At 32.2% G+C, this 15430-nt stretch overlaps 1 long non-coding RNA gene across 2 annotated transcripts; it reads left to right on the top strand.

The window, feature by feature from the left end:
* Positions 1 to 341: 341 nt before the first annotated feature.
* LOC143054686 (uncharacterized) lies at positions 342 to 14675 on the top strand. 2 transcript variants are annotated; one of them, XR_012971786.1, is made up of 3 exons: positions 342 to 409; positions 13241 to 13432; positions 14391 to 14675. It is a non-coding gene; the product is annotated as an uncharacterized LOC143054686 (long non-coding RNA). The 2 variants fall into 2 exon arrangements; XR_012971785.1 differs by lacking the exon at positions 342 to 409 and adding an exon at positions 9855 to 10033.
* The last annotated feature ends 755 nt before the right edge of the window (positions 14676 to 15430 follow it).

The following is a 15430-nucleotide window of genomic DNA, read 5'->3' as shown; positions in this document are numbered from 1 at the left end:
ATATTCAACAAATTGAAGTGGCGTTAAGTATGTGAATCTTTGAATCGTCCACAATCTACGAAAGTATTTTATAAATAAAACAGATACTTTTAAATGATAATTTTTCAAATAATATTATATGTTATTTAGGTCTCAGACAGGGTATATACTGTGACATTCACGGCTTAGAGTTTATATCCCCTGAATCGAAGGCGAAGGGGATATAAGCCCTAAGCCGGGAATGTCACAGTATATACATGTACCCTTTCTGAGACCTGAATTACACATATATTACGGATTACCCCTGACTTAATGTTATTTTCCAGTGCAGGTATTTGTTGACAACACATATATATTGAAAAACCCAACCTGATATATGTTCGGCATACGTGAAGGATTTTCTAATTTGCTGTGAACATAATTTTATCGTGTATGTAATAATTTATAATAACACTTTTAAAATCAAATTAAGGATGTTCGCTACTCTGTTAAAAAATAACAAGCTTTTAAAAAGACTATTATGAATTGATAGTATATAAATAAAGAAACGAAAAAAGTAGAAAAAAATGGAAGGTCCGTGTGCTCCTTTTCGAGATATAAGCCATTGAAAATTTGGCGGGAAATAATTCTCTCTAGATTTTTCATATATTTTAAATTGGCACTTACTTGTTGCAAAAACAATGAAAAAATAACAATAGTTTTATAAAATTTTAAAATATGGCTTTTTAAACATTATGTAATAAAATTATGAAAAGAAAAGGAAGGGTTAGTGGGCAAAATGTTTTAATGACAATACATGGATGAAACCAGAGGATTCCGAAAATCTGACAAAAAATAAAAAAATGGAGGAGCAAACATCCTTAAAGCATTAAAAGTGTAAATTGCGTGATTTTGTATCAAAAATGTATTATTGACTGAAGCACGTCATTATTTTTCCTCTGTGAGCCTCTGACTGTCTGATAGCTTACGACTACGTCACATAGTAACCGGTGTTATAATGGGGATAAAACGTCGTATATACCCCGGCAGTTTCCTGAATATATACTGACATCTCTGTGTTGTTATCCAATCACAAACCTCGACACATTTGTAATCCGTAATATATATATATATATATATATGTACAACAGTCGGAAAGCAAGCCCTTAGAAACGACCGTTGTTGCTACTTTCTTAAGACAACAATGGGACTGATATTAAAACCCGCCATTCTGAAACTACGTTAATTTTGCAGAAAAAATAGTATGGCACCAATTTGGAATTTTTTCTTTTGTCCGTTTTTAAATTGCCATTAAGGCCAGAAATAGATTTCCTTTGATTTTTTTTTAAAGCATGGTTGATCGTGGTTCTTCTATTTAAAGAAATTAATACGTACTTAAACATGCTAATTTGGCCGTCTTTTAACAATTACGTAACGCCGTTGATCGACGTTTATAATGATTATGCGAAGTTGTCTGCTAATAGTGTTATTTTTCTTCTATTTTCACAGACAAACAAAGATTATATATACAATATAAAAGATAACTAATATGTATCTCAAAGTTAAAAAAAAAACCCAAGTCTAACTTTCTATCACCCCTTAGGAATCCCCACTGGAACTAAATTCCAAACGAAAGACATTTTATGACATTGTAGTTTTTTGGTCTTACACATCGATGTCAACTGGCATCTGAACACAATGTACACACATTTAGTGTGTTTGTTTGAAAAAAAACAATGGCGAGTTCAGCTATTGATTTTTTGGATAAAAGAAGTTTATTTTCAATTTTTGGATAAAAAAATAACAATGTTTGTTTTACCCTCAGCTGCCATTAAATGTAATGCTAAAATTGAAAGAGAAGAATTGTTTTCGACTTGTCGCCAAAAAAAATGATTGTTTTTGCCAAAGGCAGAAAAAAAGTTTGTCTGGGAAAAAATCCTTAGCCCCCCTCTCCGAAAATCAAATGGTTGCTGCCTTAAAACAATCTCTTTAAGAATATCATTTTAATCAATCTTATTCAAAGCATGATCATACTGACATGAAGTGTGACTAAATTTTGACTTGTGCCAAGTTGTGATCTAAAACATAATTGTTGACTGTATAAAGCACCCCAGAAACTGCTTTGGAATACTTTTATATAAATATAAAATGCATAGTTTTTTTTTTTAATGTTACTATTATTTTTTTCAAATAGAAGAAAAAAATATTACTGAGTCTTTTTTGTTCTTATTTATTTTCAAGTTCATGATTAGCACCATTTATTTATTGGTTAAGTGTGTTTTTTTTTTATATAATTTGAGTCCATTCATTAGAACTGTTACTTGCATGAAATCAATGAGACAACGTTTATTGTTATATTTAGTTTGTTCATACAAGGATTGCAAACCAATTTCCTTTTATCAAAAGTAATGAAGATTTTACATTCAGAATACTTTAATTATGATCTCTTTTAAATTTGAAAAAGATAGGACCAGGTTTCAGTAATGAAAAGGAACTCCTGTTTTTTTTTATCATTTTAATCCTGTCTTGATCCATTATTCATGAATATTTTGACTACTCCTTGTATTAATTGAGTAGAAATGTATTTCTGTGTTAAAATAATTTGGTTACAGCAGTAAAAACACTTGCCAAAACATAAATATTGAATAAACTCTTGGAATATAAAATTAATATTAAATTATTATCCCTATTATGGCACATAGGGCCTATTTCACTGGGACTGAGTTCTGAAAAAATGATAACATGTGTTTCTCTAATTTTTTTGCACATGTTTACAGTATCAAAATATATTCAATAAGATTATTTTAATAATATCCACATGTAAATAACAGCATATGGTCCTTGATATAACAATAGTTTGTTCATGATAGTGTCAAGCAAAGGGACGTAACTCGTGAGTTACCGTCGGCCCCGCTTCGTCAGAAATATCGACACATCGAAGTGGAACATGTGCGTATCTTAGCATATCAAGTGGAACAAATTTGACATACTATAGTCCAAGGTATGTTACATAACATAATTTAAATTCAGAATAGCTTCCCGAGAAGTTAAGAATTTCAATTTTCTGTGACCAATTTTTTTCGTCAACACCTTGACTATGAAGACATACTTTGAGAGAAAAATGAGTTTAACAGAAAGAATATTTCATTTTCCAAATTAAAGGATCTATAAAGAGCATATTTTATAAATCAAGAACAACCAGTGATGGTGCGAGCTACTGATGATTCAAAAATTTCGCTGTTGGGTTATGAATCTGAAAAAGCATCACGCAGTATAGCTGACTTATATAAACCTTGAAACCAAATTTCAGAAATCATTGTATTGTAGTTCCTGAGAACACTGTGACGAACATTTTTAACTTGGCTGTCATGTGAAAAGTGTTCGGTAAACAGGAAGTTGTTGACAATGAATCTGAAAACGCATCAAACAATATAGCCGACTTCAATAAACCTTTCAGAAATCCTTGTATTGTAGTTCATGAAAAAATTGCAACGAAAATATTCATGGGACGGACGGATGAACTAACTGACTAACTGACGGACGGACGGTTGGACGGATGGACAGACAGAGGCAAAACAGTAAGCCCCCGCTTTTTCGAAGCAGCGGTATAATGATTGGGTCAACATTAAGACTTTACAATACTAATATGATATAATTATCTTTATAGCAACATAAGCTTCAGTCACAATCGGAGCCAAAACAAAATAGAAAAAAACCTCACCTAACACATTGATATCAAATAACAGTCCTTATCAAGACATGCACTATATAATTCAAAAGAACTAACAATATAATAATCATCCCCCCCCCTTAATAGTAAAGATTTCTTGTGTTATAAAACATCGAAAATTTATTTAACTTTTTAAAGTTCTGACATGTGCTAGATATATGCTAAACGAGTTCCTCCCTCAAATTATTATGAAGTGAGCATTCGATTGAAAATGACGCTCATCCTCAACTTTAACAGCTGTACAACACGATTGTTTGAGTATCTGACATTTTCAATTCTTAATGTAATGGGTGAGCACCGATTCTTAATTAACATATGAAGTACCTTTCTTAAAATCAATGATATCTAAATATTTGTCTTCTTGAACACAATCTTTAAATGAAAGATAAGTGTCAGATTTGCCATAAAACACATAATGTACAAAGTTTTTACAGTTAGACAATTTGCCAAAGACACAAGCAGGACAAGAATGTCACATATTGTCTTAGATTTCTTACAGTCAAACTGCGTTGACTGTACATTTCTATGTTATATACAGTCACTGACCCGATATCACTTTTCTTCATGACTATTTAAGTAGAAGACTCAGTTACCGAAATGTTCTTGTCCGTCATATTTGTCTTAATACGACCGCAAAACTATTTTGGGGGATCTTATAATGGTATGATGTCGTCGTCTGTGTCGTCTGTGTCGAGGGTAAGGACTGAGCAGTTGAAATAAGCATGTATTTCAACTCCAAAAAAATGAGACAAATATCCCGCATGGAAAGAATTGTTGGAATCAAAACGGACAACCCCAAATATTAAAGAGAACAGGATTGGTCTTTTTAGAGAAAATTTACCCATACACACAAGACAGATGCATTGTCGGAATAATGGGCTGTCAGAATAATGGGCTGTCGGAGTAATGGGCTGTCGGAATAATGGTTGTCGGACTAATGGGATCTCACCGTCAATTCAATCAGAAGACGTTCCCGATTTTGGACAAACACATGCATAATTAGTTGGACTATACTCCAGGTTTTCTTCGCATCTCAACCTTCCTTTTATCGATTTTTTAGACTGACATTCGGTATATAAAAAGATACACAAGTACCGTACCAGTACCGCATTGCATTTAATTCTTGAACAACGTTAAAAGTTATAAAGATGCGAAAATCAAAATTTAAGATTATCATTGGTCTAGGAAAGAAATACTTGGGAGGCAAAATTAATGACGATGTCTTCAGAACTACAGTAGAGATCACTTCTAACCTCTCATTAAATCTGTCAGAATCTGTCAGGAGAACTGTTCTAGGACAGTACGTAGAACTGTCAGCCTGACACCTTCTAGTCAGTTCTAGCTAGAACAGTTCTAACCTAGAACTGATTTGGTCAGTTCTACCTAGAACTGATTTGGTCAGTTCTACCTAGAACTGATTTGGACAGTTCTACCTAGAACTGGTTTGGTCAGTTCTACCTAGAAGTGATCCTGACAGTTCTACCCTGGAACAGTTTTAGACAGTTCTACCTAGAACTGACCAAATCTTTGGTCAGTTCTACTTCTAGAACAGTTCTACGATTAGAATTGATTACAAATTCTACGGCTAAAATTGATTTATAAATTCTACTGCTAGAATTGATTTATAAGTTTTAAGAACTCTTTGTAAGGCTTCGGCAAAATGGCGATTAATTTTATATAGAGTTTTGCTATTTTGCCGTTTTTTTATATTTGTAATCGGCAAGAGAACATCAGTGTTTAACCCCTTCATATTCTGCATGTATGTGCCTGTTCCAAGTCAGGAGCCTGTAATTCAGTGATTTTCTTTTGTTGATGATGTGTTACATAAATTATTTGTTTTTCTTTCATTTTTGTACATAAATTACAATGTAGGCCGTTAGTATTATCGAGGGGGGGGGGGGGTGTTATTATTTGAATTGAATTGTTTTACATTTGTCATTCGGGAGTCAGGATGGCTCGTTTCACATAACAAAATTATCTGACCTCCTTAACCAAATGTAATAACTTGTGTCCAGATCACTATTATAAATAAATATGTTTTTAAATTAAACTTAAACTGACCATATTTGCTCTTCATCATGTAAATCTATATACATTTAGCTGCACACTGCAGTAATCCTGTTATATTTTTAGGCAAGGATGTATTGTAAAAATGACAGCAGTTATATTGGAAAACAATTACTTCAAAATTCTATTTGCATTCAATTTATAAAACTAACATGTCCTATTTTTATTCAAAATAGTGAACCGTATACAAATGTGATATTTGTTTACAAGTAGTTTTCATACCTCGAACGGACCTGTTTACATGGTTTAACGAAAATCTTTTGACCGCATCAGTATAAACTGACATTATTTGCTCTTTCTTTCTGCAAATCTATATAGCTGCATAGTAAATTAGTTATAATTTTTGGTCAAGAGGGACGGCGGTATGGGCTTTGCTCAGTGTTGAAGGCCGTACGGTGACCTATAGTTGTTAATGTCTGTGTCATATTAGTCTCTTGTTGTCAGTTGTCTCATTTGCAATCATACCACATCTTTTTTTTTAAAAGTTACACCAATATTGGAAAACAATGACCACAAAACTTTGTTCGCATCAATTTATAGTGCCAGCATGTACTCTTTTTATTCAAAATATTGAATCGTAAACAAATATTAGTAGTTTTCATACTTCAGACTGAGTCGTGTAATAAAATTTTTTGACCGCATCAACAAAAACTGACCAAATTTGCCTTTTTTTATGTAAACCTATATAACTGCACAGTATTTCAGTTATAATGTTAGGTCAAGAGGGACTGTAGTATATAGATAGCTGCAATATTGGACATCAATGACTCATATGATAAAATTATTTGTCTGCATCAATCAAAGCTGACCATATTTGACAGCATCAACCAAAACTGACCATATTTGACCGCATCAACCAAAACTGACCATATTTACTCTATTTTATGTAACTCTTATAGTCGCATAGTAAATCTGTAATATTTTTATGTAAGGATGGATTGTATAATACAAATTTTAGAAATTTTGGAACAAAATGCTACCTTATTTCGTTTGCATCAATTTAGAGTGCCAGCATGTCCTCTTTTTATTAAAAAAAATTGCATCATAAAAACATATGAGTAGTTTTCATTCCTCAGACTGACTGGTATAAAAAAGTTATTTGTCCGTATCAACCAAAACTGACCATATTTGCACTTTATTTATATGTACATGATGTAAATCTCAATAGCCGCATAGTAAATCACTTATATTTTTTATATCAGGATGGATTGTTTAATATAAATTAAAGCAATATTGGAAAACAATGACTACGAAATTATGCTCGCATCAGTTTATAGTGCCAGCATGTCCTCTTTTTATTCAAAATTTTGAATCGTGAACTAATTTCAGTAGTTTTGATATCTCAGACTAACTCATATAACAAACTTATTTGTCTGCATCAACCAAAACTGACCATATTTGAGAGCATCAACCAAAACTGAACATATTTACACTTTTATTATCTTGTAAATATATATGGCTTCATTGTAAACTAATAATATAATTTCTATGTCAGAGTGGATCGTATGATACAGATGACACCTGAACTTTGGAACACAATGTATACCACATCAATGTACATGATGTAGCGCACCATTATTTCCTCTCTGTATCCATAATATTGAACCGTCACTAAAGTGACTTTTTAAGTCAGTAGTCAGTGATAGTTTCTTTTTTTTAAACAAGACTATTTAATGGCATCATCCAACACTCACATGACTGATTCTTATACTTTTTTTTAAAAAATGAAAAGTACATGTATGAGAAGTTCTCTTCTTGCAATAGTATACTGCTAATCATGTAAATATAATTTGAAGACGGCAAAGAAAAATGATTGATTTTGTTTGTAGCCTAACGTCCAGGGGCAAATGTTTCATCCATGTTCATATCGAGTATATTTTTCTGACGTTCCAGACTCACAGATATAATTTATAGTCGTTATGGATACTAAGTCTGGCTAAAATGACGAGATGGTGCAAATGTAGTGTACATAATTTTTTACGCTATACAACACTTTTTTCATTAATATCCCATAATTCACCCACTGTACAATTTTCGTTTGAACAATTTTGTCAAAACAGATTTTTAAATCATGAATGTAAATCCAAGGCAAAGAATGTAAATTACGATTAAAATTCCATGAATTAATGCAGAGTTATATTTAGGAAGAGACTGTTAAAAACGGGGAACGAAGGAACGTTAACAATGATGTTTCATTTGCAATCTTATAAAAATATTTCTCCGATGAGTTGGATAACCTTCTATCCACTTCGATATTTGTACATGTATATAAAGGTTTGATCAGTAAACAATATAGAAAATCTGCTATTATATAGTAAGGTAAGTGGAACTGTTTTTTTTTTTTTTTCTTCTTCTAAATTCTAAAGTGCCCTTACTGCAGTGAAGTCATTTAGAACTGTTCTACAGTCCTGACTGATTTAGTCAGTTCTGCTGATAGTTCTACGGTTTGAACTGATTTGGACAGTTCTAACTAGAACAGTTTTAGACAGTTCTACCCTAGAACTGATCCTGACAGTTCTACCTAGAACTGATTTAGTCAGTTCTACCTTGAACTGATCCTGACAGTTCTACCTAGAACTGATTTAGTCAGTTCAACCTAGAACTGATTCTGACAGTTCTACTTAGAACAGTTCTAGGGTAGAACTACTTAGAACAGTTCTAGGGTAGAACTGTTCTAGGTAGAACTGTTCTAGGACAAGTTAGAACAGTTCTATGACAGATTATTCTGAGAGTTCTAATGAGAGGTTAAAAGTGATCTCCACTGTATGCATAAAAAGATACTGAAAATTATACATTATCCGACTAAAATATATACAACGGCAAAGGAATACCAAGTAAGTTAAAAAAAAAACACACACACACAGAACAAGCAGCAAATGATTTCAAAAAATGATTTTGTAGAAAACAAAACAAACGTTCCAGCATTGCTTTCCACTATGAACAAGCGCATTGATCTCAATTTAAAAAATAACTCAGGGTGACCTACGAAAATTCCTTAGGTCACCCTGAGTTAATTTGAGATTAAGAGATAATTCGAATGGGTCTCCATTACAAACAAGAGGTAGAAGATACAAACAGGAGAATTAATTAAAACTCACAAGTCAAAGAAAATCCGATAAAATCATGACCAAAAAAAAAAAACACGAAAATAACAAACAACTGTCTAAAAATATTTTTTTTTTAAATACCGAACAAGGAAAATTTAAAACGGAAAGACTTCTAACTTAACAAATGACAAAATCAAAAACTCAAACACGTCAAACGAATGCGAAGCATCTGTTATATTTCTGACTTGGTACAGGCATTTCCTTATGTGGGAAATGGTGGATTAAACCTGGTTTTATAGCTAGATAAACATCTCACTTGTATGACAGTCGCATAGAACTCCATTTCAAAAATTGGTAGTGCTATGATATGTAGCTTTCTCCTTAGGCAGCAACCATTTGATTTTCTGGGGGGGGGCTATGGTTTTTTTTTCTGTGCAAACTTTTTTTTTCGCCTGCGGCGAAAAACAATCTATTTTTTTCGCGACAAGTCGACAACAATTTTTTTCTTTCAATTTTAGCATTACATATAGTGGCAGCTGAGGGTGAAACAAACAATTTTTTTTTCTCAGAATCAAAAACAAATTATTTTTTTCTCCAAAAACTGGAAACAAACTTTTTTTTCCAAAAAAAACCATAGCCCCCCCCAGAAAATCAAATGGTTGCTGCCTTAGATTTGTCTAGATGTCTTAATAACAGTCGCTCAACATTATGTTAAACTTTCGGATCCTTCGATTACAAATGATCTTGTATGATATAATCAAATCCGATAATCAAGCTACACGTATGTCAATGAATGGCTTGCAACAATGATAAATATCCGTTTCATCGTTAATCGGATTAAACTAAATAGCACATAAAATTAAACCTCATGTGTCAGTTACTCCTGCATAAAAGATTTGGAGAAGAAACAAGAATCTACGAATAAAAGGGTGTTTATGTAGATACTATACCGCGGACAGAAAAGTAATTTATGTAGATACTATACCGCGGACAGAAAAGTAGTTTATGTAGATACTATACCGCGGACAGAAAAGTAGTGTATGTAGATACTATACCGCGGACAGAAAAGTAATTTATGTAGATACTATACCGCGGACAGAAAAGTAATTTATGTAGATACTATACCGCGGACAGAAAAGTAGTGTATGTAGATACTATACCGCGGACAGAAAAGTAGTTTATGTATAATAACTTGAAGTAAAGAGGAAAAAATGATGTCCTATATTTTAAGGTAAAGTTTTAATCTAGGTCTGAAATACTATTCTATGATTATATTTTATCAGGAATGATGCGTCACTGATTTATAAATATCACTAGAACACACCCGTGATATCGCGGGTCCGTAACTGAATTAAAGTCTATTATTATGCCTAAGCCTTATTTTAGTATTAGTATTGTCATCTGATAAAGTCATGCCGATTATAAGATACACAGTTTTCTCTGTTTTCAAATCTTTCTGTTTGAACCCGTCGAACTGGAACTTATCAATTATTGGTAATATTAATTATTTGGAAAACAAAAGGTCCTGGAATGGAGTATTTTTTAATCAACAGCATTGTCCTATATTAGTTATAAATAAAGTTGAATTCTTTGATTCGCTGTTTTACGTCATGCGCGCTAACAAATTGAAAACTGTACCTATACGCCTTATTTTTAGTCCAGATGTTTAGTATTCGTATTGTTACCTTAGCAAGTCTTACTGATTAAAATACTACAATTTAGTAGTGTCAATCCTGTGATTATGACCCGTGTATATAGCATATTTATCCTGAATACACCGTTTGGTGGTGCGCCTGTCAGATGCGGAACGTACAGATAAGGTAATAGGTAACAGGTGAATATACTATTGGTATCGGTATCGGACTCGATCCGGAACAGTTCAGTTCAGTTTCTTGTATATTCCTCCATTAAATGTGGAGCACTACCCAAAGGGTATAGTTTGAGCAACTATTTACACCTTAAAACATAGGGAAACAATTTATTATATTATATACAGATGACTGAATTTGGTTATAATGATCACTAAATAATAGATATCATAATTAATTCATAGGATTGTCATCATAAAGTTTTTAAAAAATATATAATGATTTATATGTGCTAGGGTGTAGGAAAATGTTAAAAAAACAACTGCATATACATGTATTTACAAGAATTAAAATGGTCAAAAGTTTAAAATTACTTATAATCATAGCTGAGGGTGCTATACATATATCAGGAATAATAATGAAAATTTCCTGTAAGACTTATGTAAAGTTGTTGGGGTTTGGACATAAATTTAAGGTATAATATATACAAAAATTTTCTTTACAGTTTCATTTCTATATGGAGATCTTGTCATTACTCTTTTTAAATTATAACTGATATCTTACAATTTTAAAGGGAAGATTTATTTTTAAAAACTTATAAGCCGTAAAATAGTTGGATGGTATACTATTTGTAAGTAACAATTTTAAGAAGTTTACTTATACTGTACTTGTGATCAGGTTTTTTATCCTTTTTGTGCGCAGCAAGTGCATCTCATAACACATATTTCTAGCCAGAGTTTCAATGTTTTCATACACAGTTGGGTAACAGTTTATGTCCTTGCTAGTACAGTCTATTATGAGCTGCAGTAAATTCCCTTGTTGTTTGATCTTCTTGTATGTTGACGTATCAATTTCATCCATTGTCTGTTCGATTTTTGAGCAGTATTTAGATCTTATTTGCTCTAGTTCTTTGCAGTGTAGAATAACATGTTCTAGATCTTCATTTTCCTGTTCGCAAATTGTACACAAAGGGTTAACTTTTGGATCGAACTTAGCTCTTTTGGCTTGGAATATGTACGTTTGAGTACTTATTCTTGCTTTTATTTCTCCTGCCTTTACATCTTTACTATTGTTTTTTACACTTTTCCATATATTGTGAACTTCTCATTAATTGGCAATATTAATTACGTGGAAAACAAAAGGGCCTGGAGTGGTGTATTTTTTAATCTACACCTTTGTACTATATTAGTTATATATAAAGTTGAATTCTTTGATTCGTCGTTTTTACGTGATGACGGCTGACAAATTAGACCTCGTAATTTTAGTATTATAGATATTATTCTTAAAAGCATCAGCATAAATAATTTCATTCACAGAATGTCCGTATCAAACTGGTTATAATATACAAACCTTGGCTGTCTAAAAAGCTGACTTTAATATAAATAAAATATTTATTGTCTCAAAATATAAAAATAAATTTGTAAAATGTGCTGGCTTATTACGCGATGAATGGTTGGCTTCGCGGCTTATCTCTTTTGAGTTGAGAAGAAAAACATTGATCATTGCGGTTTTGCTTTGTTTCTTCTCTTGCCTAATATAACATCGGTCTCGGACTTCTTTTGAACCAAGTATAGCGATGTATTATTTTATTCGACACTGGCTAAGGAAAAAGGGGAACTCACACAACTTGTTTTTTGTGCCTTTTTTTTAAGTCGAGAACCCCTACCTTTATTCTTGTGTGTGTTTGGTTTTTGTTTTATTTTAGTTCATTTGTATGCTTCGGAGCTTACTGTGTTCTTTTCTATTATTTTATCGGGATATTAACGGTCTCTTTGACAAATTTCCCGTTTCCCTTTTTTCTATTTTACAATTTTTTTTTTTGAGACAAAGCATTCTATATAATCAACGTATCTAACGCAAAGAGATGCGATACAGTAATGCATAGTCGCCAATGCGACAATTCCTCAAAAGAAACCAAATGACTTATCAATGTAAGCAACTATAGGTCACATTACGACCTTCAACAATGAATAAAAAACACTGGCATGTCTTTTTTATATGCCAATAGGAGTTGAACAAGAAAAAAAGATAAAAGATATTTCATGAACCATTATGGTGCCCAAAATTTGAGGTATACAATCAAATTAATTACAAAATAAAGCACACTATTTTATTATTACTATATTGATTTGAAGTCGATCGAACCTTTTAAGATTGGGGTTTGAACACAACCTCGTTCGCCTAGCTTGTTGTCTTGTCCGTTGGCACTTTGTTCACAATTCGAACGATTAATAAAGTAGTTAACCATAATTAAGAACAAAGGAACGATGGTCAACAATAGATTTAACTGACCATCATAAAGTGTCGACAAATTATAACAAACTCTATACGTATAAGTATCAAGGATATACCAATAACAATACATTTTCAAAATAAAAAAAAAAACAAAACAAAAAAAAACAAGCAACACAAATGCTTAGAAACATTTGAGAAGGTGTGATTTTGGATCAGACTAATGGCAAAACGAGTAGTACAACTATTTAGAAAATTTAGAGGTTTCAACATGCAGTTTGATAGCAGTAGAACGGCAATTAAAATCAGAAGACGTACACACACAAATAAATTTATATGTTATTATAACACTGCCTAATACAAAATTTATCAACTACATGTACCATTGATCTTTTCAGGGGCATTCCCGTCACCATATTACTAATATGTGTTGTCCTGTCGATGACATCCGCTAAACAAAACAAAGTCCACTTTGTTTCAAGGTTCAAGAAGGACTAACCGATGGATGTAGCGTCCAATTATCTGGAAAGTTTCCATACAAAAAAATATTTGAACCCGCTTGTCAGCTTCATGATTTATGTTATAATTGTGTAAGTTTTATTTGTCCAAATTGAATTTAAATTAGTATTACGAAATGAAAAAAACAAGTAAGCAGATGTAATAGTCAAATGAAAAAAAGTCACACATATTATTTTAATATAATTGAATGAATACATAAGAACGCATTCTTGAAATCATGCATTTCTTTTTATTGCATATATTCATCTTGCAATTTATCCATCAGCCATTATTAATGAAGATTTATAAAATTGTAATTATACAAAGGATTTTCTATTGGCAACATGAAGTCAGACAAAGATTGTTTTTTTAAATACATGTTTTCTTATTTATCATTTTTGCGACTTTTTGTTCTGTGACTTTTTTCCGAGAATTTTTTGTCTGTAACTTTTTGTCCTGTGACGTTATGTCCTAAATTCGAACCCAAAATACACAACACATACACACTATTGCCGGCTCTACTTCAAATTTACAATAACATATGTATACTAAATACAAGAAATTTGAAAATTCGGTCAAATTGTGTATGATTCACAAGGTTTTATTTTGCTAACGTTCGAACGGTAACTGACGTGATTAACCATGGCTAGAATATCACTTTCAATGTCCTAATAACAAATTTTTAATCTCCATAAAGACGAAGATTTAAAGAGGATTATTCAAAAAGGATGTTGTAAGCTGCTAGTTTTTTTTTTACAAGAAGTAAGTATATTATTAACCCGAATAATCCAGTCGTTATATTACGCTGACTATCGATCACTACATACGAAAGGTGGTGAGAACCAGAGACGGTAAGTGCTTGAATTATTCGAGTTACATAAATACAATTAGCATTTCTAAGTCAACTTAATTACTATTTTTAATACAACAGTTTGACATGGACAAATATGCAAATATCTGCAAAAATAAAACTATGAATTAAAAAGAGGGAAAATGAAAATTATTAAAGTCGCTATTTAGTTTTAGGTTGTTTTTTTTTATAAATTTTAGGGAATAGCGCAAAGCAAAGACAGGAAATACTGTGACAAAATTTTCCTGGAAAAAATGAAACAAATTTGTTCAACAAGAGAGGGTTGGAGAAAAAGATCATGCAGAATATATTCAAGATTGTATCATGTTGGTGTTCGTGTGGGCGCAAAATCATCATTTCGGCAGACTCCAAAAGCTGAATGTAGCGTACTAGACTGGATAGCCAGTTGTTTCCCGTAAATTAAACATAGTCTCTAGTTGCATGTTTAGATTATACTTTTTTCTTTTTCTGAATAAATTAAAGATATTAAGAGTTTACAAGAATATATTTAGTTTTTTTTTCCTGAACTGAAATTCGTGTCACAAGAGTGACTCGCTTGATGCACACCAAGGAACACATTCATAAACAATAAAATTGAGAATGGAAATGGGGAGTGTGTCAAAGAGACAACAACCCGACCAAATAAAAAACAACAGCAGAGGGTCACCAACAGGTCTTCAATGTAGCGAGAAATTCCCGCACCCGGAGGCGTCCTTCAGCTGGCCCCTAAACAAATATATACTAGTCCAGTGATAATGAACGCCATACTAATTTCCAAATTGTACACAAGAAACTAAAATTAAAACTAGAATTGCCATTGCAAGCAATAGAGGATGTCACCCTTCCCCCCATTGCCACTAAGCGGCAGCCATTTCAAAATCTTTTAACAGTGAATGCACATATTTGCATGGCTATACATTTTTCTGTAAATTTTCAGTACATTTAGATCATTTTTAAAAATATGACATTTTTGCTGTTTCCATGGCAACGGCAGCCATTTTGAAAGTTTCAAAGTCAAAAGTCTCATCTATACATGCCATGTTACAATATTATTAAGTTTCATTAAGTTTGGAGCATTTTGAAAATATTTGACATTTTTGCAGTTTCCATGGCAACGGTAGCCATTTTGGAAATTCCAACTCCAAAAGTTTCATGCAGATTTGACGGTCAACAATTGTAAGTTTCATTACTTTTTGAGCATTTTGAAATTTTTGAAATTTTTGACATTTTGGCCTGTTTC

Source organism: Mytilus galloprovincialis, chromosome 12 (assembly GCF_965363235.1).
Source record: "Mytilus galloprovincialis chromosome 12, xbMytGall1.hap1.1, whole genome shotgun sequence".
NCBI classification, from domain to species: domain Eukaryota; kingdom Metazoa; phylum Mollusca; class Bivalvia; order Mytilida; family Mytilidae; genus Mytilus; species Mytilus galloprovincialis.
The sequence above is the reverse complement of the archived record's forward strand: the minus strand, read 5'-3'. Positions and strand labels throughout refer to the sequence as shown.